Consider the following 14297-nt stretch of genomic DNA (forward strand, 5'->3'; position numbering starts at 1 on the left):
TGATATCAATAATTTCGGTCGCAAGACCTAATTTCATCGAATACCAATTTAATACTTTATAGCGAACAAATTAGCGTTTATTATCAAAAGGTTAAAAAAAAAATTAAAAAAATAAAAATGAAAACTATACAAACTTACCTGTGAAATATATTTCTTAGTGATATGCTCTAGCCCACTCATAAGATAGTCGGACTAATTGGTTTTCCATGGCTACATAGGCGTAACCTCGAGCATTCAGTGTTTTTTCTTCTAAACATATGAACGGTCCGTCTCTGCATAAAGTAACAAATTCGGTGTTTGAATAGGTTTGATTATTTGAACATTTACCTTCGTGTGACCATTTTCCGCATTTGTGACATTTTTCAAGGTGTCGTGCTCTTCTTTTCGCTGCGGATTTTGATTTTCCTTTACCAAATTGTAACTTATTATCTTCGCATCTGGATTCTTTTCTTACTCCGTCCAATTTTTCTCTGATTACTGATACCAGTTCACTCGGAAGTGTGTCATTATTACGTTTAGTAATCAAAGCCTGTAGCATTAGAACATGGTTCAGTTCACAGGAAGTCTTCATTTCGTAAAAACCTAAAAAAAATAAAAATTCAGAATGGGGGGAGAAGACTAGTTCTTTAGGGTCTGCTAGGAAAAGACCATTCGGGTTCCATTTTCGAGAACTACATGAAAACAGAAAATCTAACTCTAACAGAAATACATATTATCCTTAAAAAGACTTGATTCTCCCCACACTTAGTTAGCTGTGGTGTTGAAATTGTGATTAACTTCGTTATCAACTTCCATTGGACTATCTATGTAATGTTTAACTCTGTGACCATTAACCTTAAATTCAATCCCATTTGAATTTATTAATTCTACTGTTCCGTATGGGAAAAATCTTTTGACTATGAATGGTCCAGACCATCTTGATTTCAATTTTCCAGGAAATAGCTTGAATCGTGAATTGAAAAGAAGAACTCTGTCTCCTTCTTTAAATTCTTTTGAACTTCTGATTCTTTTATCATGCCATTTCTTTGTTCTTTCCTTATAGATTAAGGAATTTTCATATGCTTCTTGTCTTAATTCTTCTAATTCGTTTAGTTGACTTAACCGTAGACGTCCAGATTCATGTAAATCAAGATTACATGTCTTCAAAGCCCAAAATGCTTTGTGTTCAATTTCTACTGGAAGGTGACATGCTTTTCCATAAACGAGTCTAAAAGGTGTGGTTCCAATTGGAGTTTTGTAGGCTGTTCTAAAAGCCCAGAGTGCATCCTCCAATTTTATGGACCATTCCTTCGGATTTGATCCTATGGTTTTCTCTAGAATACGTTTTAAAGCTCGGTTGGTATTTTCAACTTGTCCACTTGTTTGTGGATGATATGCGGTGGAGATTTTATGAGTTACTCCATATCTTTTAAGAACTTTCTCAAGTTGATTATTACAAAAATGAGTTCCCCGATCACTTATTAAAGCTTTCGGTGTTCCAAACCTTGCAAAAAGACGTTTTAAGAAGTTGACTACAACTCGTGCATCGTTAGTTGGGAGAGTTTGTGCTTCCGCCCATTTAGATACATAATCAATGGCTACGAGAATATAGAGATTATTATGAGATTTTGGAAATGGACCCATAAATTCAATACCCCAAATGTCAAATACTTCACATACTTGAATGACATTTTGTGGCATTTCATCACGTTGACTTATTTTTCCGGCCCTTTGACAAGCATCACAGGATTTGCAAAGAAGGTGTGCGTCTTTGTAAATTGTAGGCCAATAGAATCCAGCATCATAAACTTTTCTTGCTGTAAGTTGAGGCCCATAATGCCCTCCTGTTGGTCCTGTGTGACAATGGTTTAAGATTTGATTGGCTTCATCTCCGAATACACATCGGCGTATTATTCCATCGGGACAACTTTTAAACAAATGTGGATCTTCCCAGAAATAGTGTTTTATATCACTGAAGAATTTCTTTCGTTTTTGGAACGACAATCCTTTCTCAAGGAATCCACATACTAAGTAGTTTGCATAGTCTGCAAACCATGGAATTTCATTATAATCTATCTTCAATAGATATTCATCAGGAAAGTTGTCTTGTATGGCCGATTCATTTAGAACTTCTAATTCGGGATTTTCAAGACGAGAAAGATGATCAGCGGCGAGATTTTCTGCTCCTCTTTTATCTCGGATTTCAATATCGAACTCTTGTAAGAGTAAGATCCAACGGATTAATCTTGGTTTAGCATCTTGTTTCGAAAATAGGTATCTAAGAGCAGAATGGTCGGTATAGACCACCGTTTTAGCTAGAACGAGATATGAACGAAATTTGTCAAAAGCAAAGACAATAGCAAGGAGTTCTTTTTCAATAGTTGTGTAATTTGTTTGTGCTCCTTGTAACATCTTACTAGCATAATATATAGGTTGAAATCGTTTTTCAATCCTTTGTCCTAAAACGGCTCCCATTGCAAAATCACTTGCATCGCACATTAGTTTAAACGGTAAATTCCAATTTGGAGTTATCATGATCGGCGCATTAGTGAGTTTCTCTTTAAGAATATTAAAAGATTTGATACATTCATCTAAAAAGATGAATGGAGCATCCTTTTCTAGGAGTTTATTCATAGGAGTGGCAATTTTAGAAAAATCTTTAATAAAACGTCGGTAAAAACCGACATGCCCTAGAAAACTCCTAAATCCTCTAACATTGGTGGGATGTGGAAGTTTAGCAATTACATCTACTTTAGCTCTATCCACTTCAATTCCTTCCTTTGAAATTTTATGACCCAGAACGATGCCTTCTTTAACCATGAAATGGCATTTCTCCCAATTAAGTACTAGATTTGATTGTTCGCATCTAATAAGCATTCGTTCAAGATTAACTAAACATGATTCAAATGTATCACCGAAGACTGAAAAGTCATCCATGAAAACTTCCATGCATTCTTCTATCATGTCGTGAAAAATCGCCATCATGCACCTTTGAAAGGTTGCAGGGGCGTTGCAAAGTCCAAATGGCATGCGTTTATAAGCAAAAGTACCATAAGGGCATGTGAATGTGGTTTTCTCTTGATCTTCGGGTGCTATTGGAATTTGAAAATATTCGGAAAAACCATCAAGAAAATAATAGTAACTATTTCCGGCTAATCTTTCCAACATTTGATCAATAAAAGGTAAGGGAAAGTGATCTTTTCTGGTGGCGTCATTTAATTTTCTATAATCAATACACACATGCCATCCTGTTACAGTCCTAGTAGGAATAAGTTCATTTTTCTCATTTGTAATGACAGTCATGCCACCCTTCTTAGGCACGCATTGAACTGGGCTTACCCATGGACTATCAGAAATTGGATAAATTAAACCTGCATCTAGCAGTTTAATAATTTCTTTCTTAACTACATCTTGCATATTAGGATTTAGTCTTCGTTGGCGTTGCACATACGTTTTATGACCTTCTTCCATAAGGATTTTATGTGTGCAATACGAAGGACTTATTCCTTTAATATCATGAATCTTCCATGCAATGGCTGGTTTATAAGCTTTCAACACAGAAATGAGTTGTGATTTCTCATTTTTAGTAAGAGAAGACGATATTATTACAGGTAATTCAGATTCACCATGTAAATAAGCATATTCCAAATGGTTTGGAAGTGGCTTTAACTCTAATGTTGGTGGTTCTTCTATCGATGATTTATATCGATATCTGTCTTCTTCTTTTAGCATTTAAATTTCTTCTGTTGTTGGTTCATATCCATTAGCCATTAGTGTAGTTAACATTTTAGTTTCATCAATTGGTTCAGTTCCTTCTCCTAAAGAACATTCTCCTGTTCCTTGTAATTCTGGAAATTCTTCTAACAATTCTGCATGTGAATCTATAGTTTGAATATAATAACATGTATCATCTGCAGATTGTAGTTGTTGCATAGCTCTATCAACTGAAAAGGTAACACTCTCGTCCTCTATACTTAGGGTCAATTTCTTACCGAACACGTCTATCATTGCTTTAGCCGTGTTTAAGAATGGTCTTCCTAATATGATAGGAACTTGAGAATCTTCTTCCATGTCCAGAACAACAAAATCTACTGGAAATACTAAAGTACCAACTTTAACTAGCATGTTCTCCATTATCCCTCTAGGATATTTTATTGATCCATCGGCTAGTTGTATGCTTATTCTTGTTGGTTTCAATTCTCCAAGGTCTAGTTTAGCATATAGTGAATACGGCATTAGATTTATACTAGCACCTAAGTCTGCCAATGCTTCTATTGAACTAAGACTACCCAGAAAACATAGAATTGTGAAACTTCCTGGATCTGATTATTTTTCTGGTATCTTATTCAACAGCACTGCTGAACAATTAGCATTCATAGTAACAGCCGAGAGTTCTTCCATTTTCTTTCTATTCGAGATTAGATCTTTCAGAAATTTAGCATATCTAGGCATTCCTGAAATCACATCAATGAAAGGAAGATTTACATTTATCTGTTTAAACATATCCAAGAATTTGGATTGCTCGGCTTCAAGTTTCTCTTTTTTCATTTTACTCGGGTAAGGAAGTGGTGGTTGGTATGGTTTAACATAAGGTTTAGCCTTAACTGTGTTATCTTCATTAACCTTTTCAACTATCGGTTCTGTTTCCTTATTTTGCTCAGGTTGTGGTTCTTGTGGAGTAGGAATAGCGTCCTCAGAAATTACAGGTATTTTAGGTGGTTTAAGTGTTGTACCACTTCTTGTGGTAATGGCTTTAGCTGTTTCATTCCGGGGGTTAGCATTTGTATCACTAGGTAAACTTCCCGATTTTCTTTCACCTATTAACCTTGCTAGGTTACTTACTTCTTGTTCCAGATTTTAAATAGAAGCTTGTTGATTTCTAAATGCTTGAGCATTTTGTTCATTCGTTTGTTTCTGAGATGTGAAAAACTGCGTTTGAGTTTCAACTAGCTTCGTCATCATATCTTCTAAATTTGGCTTTTTATCATCGGTTTGTGGTGGTTTGTTTTGAAAATTAGGTCTTTGCTGATTGTAAGTATTATTAGATACTTGTTGATTGCTAGGACCTTGTTGGTTGTTGTATGGAACATTTCGGTTATAATTCTGGTTTTGATTGTAAATCGGTCTTGGCGGTTGATAATTATTCTGATAATTATTTCCAGGCCTTTGGTTTATGTATGAAATATTCTCTCTTTGTTCCATTGTTAGTTCAATACTGAGACAATCTTTTGTCAAATGTGGTCCTCCACACTGTTCACAACTAATTCGTATTGAGTGTATATCTTTAGTCATCTTTTCCATTCGTCTCTCGACAGCATCTATCTTTGCGGAAATGGAATCTAAGTCATGGCTAGAATCGGCTCTAGCTGCTTTAGATGATCTAACGATATCTTTTTCTTGGTGCCACTCATGTGAGTGGGAAGCAGTGTTATTAATAATTTTGTAAGCATCAGTTTCTGTTTTCTTCATAATAGAACCACCAGCTGCTATATCGATATCTTTCCTTGTAGTGATGTCGCATCCTTGGTAGAATATTTGTACTATTTAACAAGTGTCCAAACCATGTTGCGGACATCCTCTCAATAACTTTCCAAATCTGGTCCACGCCTCATATAGAGTTTCATTCGGTTTCTGTGTGAACGTAACAATTTCTCCTTGAAGTCTTACGGCTTTAGATGCCGAAAAGAATTGTTTAAGAAATTTTTCAACTAAAACATCCCATGTATCAATCGCCCCTTCTGGTAACGATTCCAACCAATCTTTGGCTTCTCCCTTTAAAGTCCAGGGAAATAACATGAGATATATCTGTTCATCCTCAACTTCTCGGATTTTAAATAGTGTGCAGATCCTATTAAAGGTACGAAGATGTTCATTTGGATCTTCCTTCGGCGCACCACTAAATTGGCATTGATTAGTCACCATGTGTAGAATTTGTCCTTTGATTTCATAATCTGGCGCATTAATGTCTGGATGAGTAATTGCGTAACCTTGGCCAGTGCGTTTAGCTCTCATTCGGTCTTCCATACTTAGAGGTTCCAGATTTTCCATAATTGAATTTGTTGAATCTGAATCACTAGAGGATTCTGATTTAATGGTTCGTTCCTCAACAATCTCTGTTTGAATGATTGGTGGTTCCGGAGGAAAAATTAATGGTTCAGGATCTATGAATTGTCCCTGAATATTCTCCGGATTCTCAATTGTGAGGTAGGGTTCAAAAAATGGATTATCGGAAATTTGAATTGGAGTACTTGGTCGACTGGATGACGATTCTAAAGGAAAATCAACGGCGACAATATTTGCTAGATGTCTTGATCTGGTTACAGGTGGTGAACGTACAAAAGGTGGTAAACGTCTTGCTCGGAGCATTCACTGAATATCCTATTAGTTTTTAAAAGGAAAGAAAAATTATATAAGTTATCCAATTAATAGACTTTTCTGATTTTGCCCACGTTTCGAATAGCAAAAAGATGCTGCAGAGGGGCAGAATTCATTTGGTCTCAATATAATTGAGTACTGTTTGGCTCCAATAACCCGGTCCACGTACAAATCTAACTATTACTACGAACCAGAAAATTTTGATGTCTATCAATTTAACAACTTAAAATAAATTTTTGTAATTCTAAGAAGTTTAGAGAAGAAGTAGAAAAAAAAATTCTATGTCCTAAAAACTAGAATGGCGAGAAATAAGAAAGAAAAAGAAAGAGCACGTCGAAATAGGTCGAAAAATAAAAGGGTTGAAAAATAAAAGGCGTCGAAAAATAAGAAAGAAAAAGAGTGACTTATAAAACTTAAAAACACTCGACTAACTCAACCTTATTACTATCACTAACTTAAAATTAAAATTACAAATTGAGGTTACTAATTGGAGTGATAATTGATAAATAGGTAAAAGGCGTCGAAAAATAGAAATAAGAAAGAAGCGCGTTAAAACTTAAAAAAAAAAAACTAAAAACTAAGAATTAAAAGTTGCATCTAAAAATATTAAAGCTTAAAAGAATAACTATATCCCAAATGGCAATATCTTAAAAAGGTACCAAAACTTAAAAAGGCGTCACAAAATTCTAAAGCACCTAAATCTTAGTCTAAAGAAAAAGCACTTAAGGGATTTTACGGCAAAGCCTAAAAATCTAAAAATAAAAATAACTATGGTAAAAAACTATGGATTAAAACTAAATATGAGCGAAAAATACAAAAAATTACGCTAAAACAATTAAAAAGGGACAAAATATAAAAATATACTAAAAGTTGTAAAAAGTACAATTTTTATAAAAATATTATTTTTATATTATTTATTTATTAAAACTATTAATTTTACAATTTAATTAAACTAATTAAACTAAATATATAAAATAATTAAAAGTAAACTAAATTAATTAATTAACAAAACCTAATTAGGGTTTTTAAATAAATAATAATAATAATTACACGTAATTAATGCAGAATTAGGGCTTCTGCTCGTGTCAGGGTGGCTCCGCGAGTTGCGGTGCCACGTACCAGAAAACCCCGTGAGTCGCGGAGGTTAAAATTTTAAATGCACAAATATCGTTCGACAGGTTCTGTAGTTTTTTTTAAATTATATTTTATATATTTTTCTGTTTTTAATAATTATATAAAATATAATAAATAAAAACTTATATTTTAAAAACTTAAATAAAAAAATAGAAATACTTTATAATTTTATAAATAAAAATCTTAAAAATAGATTTATATATATATATTTTTTTCGGTTTTTAAATTTTTATATTTTTTTAATATTTAAAATGTATTTTTACAAAAACTAAATAAAACTTAATAAAAATTCTCTTTTTTTTATGTGTGTGGCGTTTCGATTCGTCGTTCTCCGGCAGCGGCGCCAAAAATACTTGATGTGCGCAGAGGTGTATATGAAATAGCTTATATTTTACTAGGAAAAATTATTAAATACGATACAATTTTACACAAGATATTTATTTATTTATAGAATAGATATACCTAAACCTTGCTACAACACTTATAGGCAGTGTACATAATCGTACAGTAGTGTAGTTTTTAGTAAGTCCGGTTCGTTCCACAGGGAATCTTTTAAACAAAGCTTAACGCTATATTAGTTTTATTTTATAAAAATACAAATATATATATAAGTAATATTATTATTATAAAGGGGGGTTTTTACCGTTTAATGACCGGTTTGTCGATTTTAAAAACTTTAGTCGCAGTTAAAACCTAATGTAAAATATTAAAAATAAATATAACTTAATTTAAAGCGCAAAGTAAATAACGATAATGAAATTGCGATAAATAAAAGTGCGATAAAATAAAATTGCGATAATTAAAAAGTACGATAATTAAAAGTGCAATTAAATACAATAACAATAAATAAAAGTGCGATAATTAGAAGTGCAATTAAATATAAAATAAAGGAAATTAAATATGAAATAAAATAATTATGCTTATTTAAACTTCCGTAATCATGATGTTTGACGTATTGATTTTAGTTTTATGCCCATGGGTTAATTGTCCTTTGTCCTGGATTATTCAATATGTCCGTCTGGTTTTGTCCATAACAGTCCATCAGTCATAAATATAAAGTGCGAGTGTCCTCGTCAAATTATCCTTATACCCGAAGTCAAATATTCCAACTAATTGGGGACTTAAACTGTAACGAGGTTTTAATACTTTGTTTAATAATTACACCAGGTTATCGACTGCGTGTAACCCAAGGTTTTAATACTTTGTTATCAATTATGCCAAGTGTCCTTGTACATAATTTCACCCCTGTTTTAATAATTCTAGTGACTATTAATCCATTCCCGTGTCCGGTTAAATGAACGATTATTCGTACATATAAATATCCCGCCCATCGTGTCCGATCGAGTGTATATGGTTATTTATAGGGACGTCCAATTGCAGATCTTTATATTAAAATTAACAAACTATCATTTAGTTAAACAAATATAAAGCCCATTAATAGCCCATAGTCTAATTTCCACAAGTGTCGTTCTTTTGTCCAAACCCCAATTATGGTACAAAGCCCAATTACCCAATTTTAGTATTTAGCCCAACATCATGATTACTTCGATTTAAATAAGCATAATAATAACTTAGCTACGAGACATTAAATTAAAAAGGTTGAACATAACTTACAATGATTAAAAATAGCGTAGCGTTACACGGACAGAATTTCGACTTACACCCTTACAATATTCGCTAACATACCCTTATTATTGGAAATTAAAATTAAAATTAAAATTAAAATATAAATTATATATATATATTTACGTATATAGAGAGATAGATAGAATTAGGATATATTAAAACGTTCAGAATGCGCGAGCTTTTATAGGCATTTTTGTCCAGGACAGCTCCGCGAGTTGCGGCATTTTTGCACTACAAACTCCGCGAGTCGCGGAGTTCGTAAATCCAGCTCACACAAGTTTGGATCCTAGTCTGCCGACGGTTTTAATATATAAATATAATATATATATATATATATATATATAATTTATATAATTAATTATATATTATATTATATTTATATACATAGTTAACTTGTAATTTTTAGTCCGTTGCGTCGAGCGTTGAGAGTTGACTCTGGTCCCGGTTCCGGATTTTTGAACGTCCTTGCGTACAATTTAATATCTTGTACTTTGCGTTTTGTAACTTGTACTCTTGTCATTTTTAGACGTTCTTCATCATTAATTTGAACCTTTTTGATTGTATTTTGTACTTTTGAGCTTTTTGGTCGTTTGCGTCTTCAATTCGTCGAATCTGTCTTTTGTCTTCACCTTTTATTATTTAAACGAATATTACTTGTAAATAGGACAACTGCAACTAAAAGCTTGTCTTTCTTGAGGGATAATGCTATGAAATATATGTTCGTTTTTAGCATTATCAAATATAGTTGTATAAAAATATAGTACGTAATCAACTAGCTCCCTGTGGAACGAACCGAACTTACTAAAAACTACACTACTCTACTATTAGGTACACTACCTATAGTGTTGTAGCAAAGTTTAGGTATATCCCATCCGTAAATTAATTAAAACTTGTATCATATTTCGTAGTAAAAATAATAGTATTTCGTACACCTCCGCTGTAACATCAGTTCCCTCTAATAAATGGGCATTTATCTTACATTAATATGGGTCACTAACTTATTAAAATTGGGCTAATTAAATAGTCTGATAGCTAGTATAGGGTGGGCTAAAGTCCAACAAGGTAGAAAGTCCAACAAGACTAACTAGTGTGCTCTAGTAAATTACTAAGCGTAATTAAGCATCCAAAAACCCAAGTAATTGTTATTATAAAATAACAATTAGTGTTTCGTAGTCATAATATTCCGATTATGACCAAAGTTAAACGTGTACACAGTACGCAGTTCGTTCTAAACGTCAAGTGACACTAACGGTCATAAATGCTTTCGGGTATCAAGTTAAGTAACCTACGTACTTAAAGGCACGTTTAAACATATAAACAAAAGTAATCCACATGTAGTAAGATCCCAGAGTATAATATAGCTCATTACGCACATATACGCAATTTCGTGAAAGCACAAAGCACAAAAGTAAGTCGAAAAGGTCGAGTCGTTACATTACCCACATGTTAATGAAAATTTCGTCCCGAAATTTTACGCTGAGGTAGATGGTAGAGTTTTGAAGAGGTGTGGATATTTCTATTTCATCTGATCCTCTCGCTCCCAAGTAAACTCAGGCCCTCATTTTGCATTCCATCGGACTTGGACGATCGAAATCTTGTTGCATTTCAAGGTCTTGACCTCACGGTCCATAATTTTGACAGGTTCTTCCACGAAATGGAGTTTGTCATCAATCGTAAGGTCCTCAAGAGGTATGACGAGTTCTAGTTTGGCAAGACATTTCTTCAGATTCGACACATGGGAAGTGGGGTGAACTGCGCTCAATTAAGTCGGAAGATCCAAACGGTAAGCAACGGGTCCGACACGCTCCAAGACTTCAAAAGGACCAATGTATAGCGAATTCAACTTCCCACGCTTTCCTAAACGGATTACACCTTTCCAAGGTGCGACTTTCAACATAACGCGATCGCCGATTTGAAATTCGCGATTTCCACGTTTAAGGTCGGCATAGCTCTTTTGACAATCACGGGCCGTCTTGAGCCTTGCTTGAATTTGGACAATCTTCTCGGTTGTTTCATGGACGAGTTAGGGACCGGTGAGTTGTTTTTCACCTACTTCGGCCCAACAGATAGGAAAACGACATTTACAGCCATACAATGCTTCAAAAGGTGCGGCCTTAATGCTTGCGTGACAGCTGTTGTTGTAAGAGAATTCGGCTAACGGCAAATGTCTCTCCCAAGCTTTCCCAAAATCAATAACACAAGCACGTAACATGTCCTCCAGAGTTTGGATCGTGCGCTCGCTCTATCCGTCGGTTTGCGGGTGATATGCTGTACTCATATCTAGACGTGTTCCCAAGGATTCTTGTAAAGAACGCCAAAATCTAGAAGCGAAACGGGTATCGCGATCTGAGATAATCGATAAGGGTACACCGTGACGAGATACAGTCTCATTTATGTATAACTGCGCTAGTCTCTCCATCGTATCAGTTTCCTTCATGGCTAGGAAGTGTGCAAATTTGGTAAGACGATCAACGATAACCTAGATGGTATCATAACTACCTACCATCTTTGGTAGCTTCGTGATGAAGTCCATTGTTATTCCTTCCCTCTTCCATTGCGGGATTTCGAGTTGTTGAAGTAACCCAGACGGCTTCTAATGTTCGGCTTTGATCTTAGAACAAGTTAAACACTTTCCAACATATGCTGCAACATCCTTTTTGAGGTTTGGCCACCAATATTGAACCTTGAGGTCGTGGTAAATCTTACCAACTCCTGGATGGATTGAATACCTTGACTTATGGGCTTCGTCTAGAATAAGGCTCCGTAAATCTCCATAACTAAGCACCCAGATTCTTCCGGCAAAGTATCGGAGTCCAGTTTCCTTGACCTCAAATTGTAACATCCTCAATTAGGGCTTAGCTGTAAGATTACTTATTTGCCCTTAGGATTATTTTATTGTGCTTTAATATGTTTTTAATTAATATTGTTCTTTATTATTATTTATCTATATGGTTAGATGCGCTTTGTGACCAGGGTCCCAGGGGTGGTTGGTTTATTTAATTTGAACCTCGTTTGGGTACTTTACCAGTTGTGTTAAGTTATTAGATAATTGGTAAATACCCGTGTGTTGTGTAGTGGGGGGAAAAAGGCAGCCTTAAGTGAGTATCTTAGTAGTAATACTTCCATTTTCACAAAAATCAACAAATCCACCTCCCGTCCTTTACATCCCCACCTAACCAAACCGTAATTCCCCATTGTTGATCTTGAGCTCAAATTGGTCTTGAAATCACGTTCTTTACACTCTACTGATTCTTTTAAGGTATGAATCATGAGCTTTCATGATCAATTTAGTGTTTAAATGGTGTTTTTAAGTGTATTTGTTCAAAAGCTTGATTTTGTGTCAAAATCCATGGATTTGATGTTGTTATGGTCAAAACTTTGTGGGTTTATAGTCTATAACATGTAGTAATTGAGTTGTGGTAAGTTTTGGTGTCGAAAACGAGCTCTAGATCGAGTTTTGGTGAATTTAGCTTGAAGTCCGTAGGTTGTGTTCAGAATCTGTAGATGATGAACACAGTCGGCCGACTGTCGGTCGACAGTCGACCGACGGGCGAGTGAACCGACCGACTGAGTTTGACTTTCGGCCAATTGTGGAAATACCAAATAAGTCGACCAATTGGGAAAGTCAGTCGACCGGTTGTGTCAACAGTCGACCGACTGTCTACGTCATTCGATCGATTGAGGAGACAGTCGACCGACTGTGTGTCCAGGGCAGAATATTTTACTAAGTGTTGAATTTTTAGCCGTTATACTGGCCCGTTTGTATTTTGGTTTTGAGGATGTAAATTTTGAAAATGCATAAGTGTTAGGTGGACTTTTAGTGGCGCTTTTTGTGACTGCTTTCTGTACTGTGTTGTTTTGTGTTAACAGACAGAAACTATCTTGATTTGCCTTATGTTCAGGTGATAAGGATAAGGAAGCTGCTCATTGATAGATTATCTGAGCTAGTTGCTGGTATTCGGTGAGTGGGTCTATCTACGGATAGAGTTTAAGTAGCATATCATGCTACTGTGGTTGACTCTTTTACCATGCATAGTGTATGAATTGCCATGATGGAATGATATCGTTTGCCTTATGTTGTATGTGAATTTTGTATACACTGTGTAAATGGCACCAGTCGGGCCTAGGGAGACTGGGGACTCAAGACCGTGCCTAGGAGAGGTTAGAGTCCGTATGAGGTCAACCCTGCCTAGGGGAGGTTGGGTCCATAGGCTACTGATTGTGGAGTATAGTGTGAATGATGCATCCCCTGCATCTGGATAAATATACTGTGAATTGAGTAGCAGGGACTATCGGTAGACTCAGGCCCGATCAGCTGAGAGTCGTGTGCTTGTACAAGTCGCCGATCCTCGTATTGTCTTATTATATGCTAGTTGGTAGTTAGAAAGTGATGTTTTTAGTATATATAGCTTGTGTGTGGCTTAAGCTATATCTGTTAGATAGATTTCATTCACTTAGCGGTGCGCTAATCCCCCACATATTCTCCCCTTGCAGGTTTAGGTACTGCTAGTCGGGATGGGTGCTATCGCAGAAGACATGTTTGACAACCCTACTCTGATGTGGACTTTTGTTTAAATCATGTTTTGTAATAACGTAACACTGTTGTGTAAACTTAAACTTAATTACTCAGATTAATGTAATGACACGACTTATAGTGTGTTTGTTAATAAAGTCTTCCGCTGTGTCTTTTAAAAAAAAATGACCGGTGTTACAAGTTGGTATCAGAGCATGGTTTGGCAGAAAGTACGTGCGCGTATTTTGTTCCCAAACCCTGAGGCAAGTCAAACATGTCAGTGGGAGTGGGGGGCTAAGTGAAAATAGGATATATGTGTGTGTTAGTTGTGCTTGAACTAACTGATATCCACTAAGCTTTTGTGTAAGCTGTTTTGTAGTACAGGTATGGCTGATAGAAACGCAACTGGCCCATCCAACCCCGGAACATTCAGAGCACCAGAAGAGGGTGTTGAGTCTGATGATGATCAGAATAGTTACATCCTTCAGCAAGAAAGCAAGCTAAAAGAGGCTGAAGACAAAATTAATGAGCTTGAATTAGCAAGGCATTCTGGAAATGATGATACACCACCTGGATTCCCAACCGCGCAATCCCAAACGATACCTAATGTGCACCAGAACCAGTATCAGAATCAAATACCTAACCAATACTATATGCCACCGCAAAACAC

Source organism: Rutidosis leptorrhynchoides, chromosome 6, assembly GCF_046630445.1.
Source record: "Rutidosis leptorrhynchoides isolate AG116_Rl617_1_P2 chromosome 6, CSIRO_AGI_Rlap_v1, whole genome shotgun sequence".
In the NCBI taxonomy this organism is placed as follows: domain Eukaryota; kingdom Viridiplantae; phylum Streptophyta; class Magnoliopsida; order Asterales; family Asteraceae; genus Rutidosis; species Rutidosis leptorrhynchoides.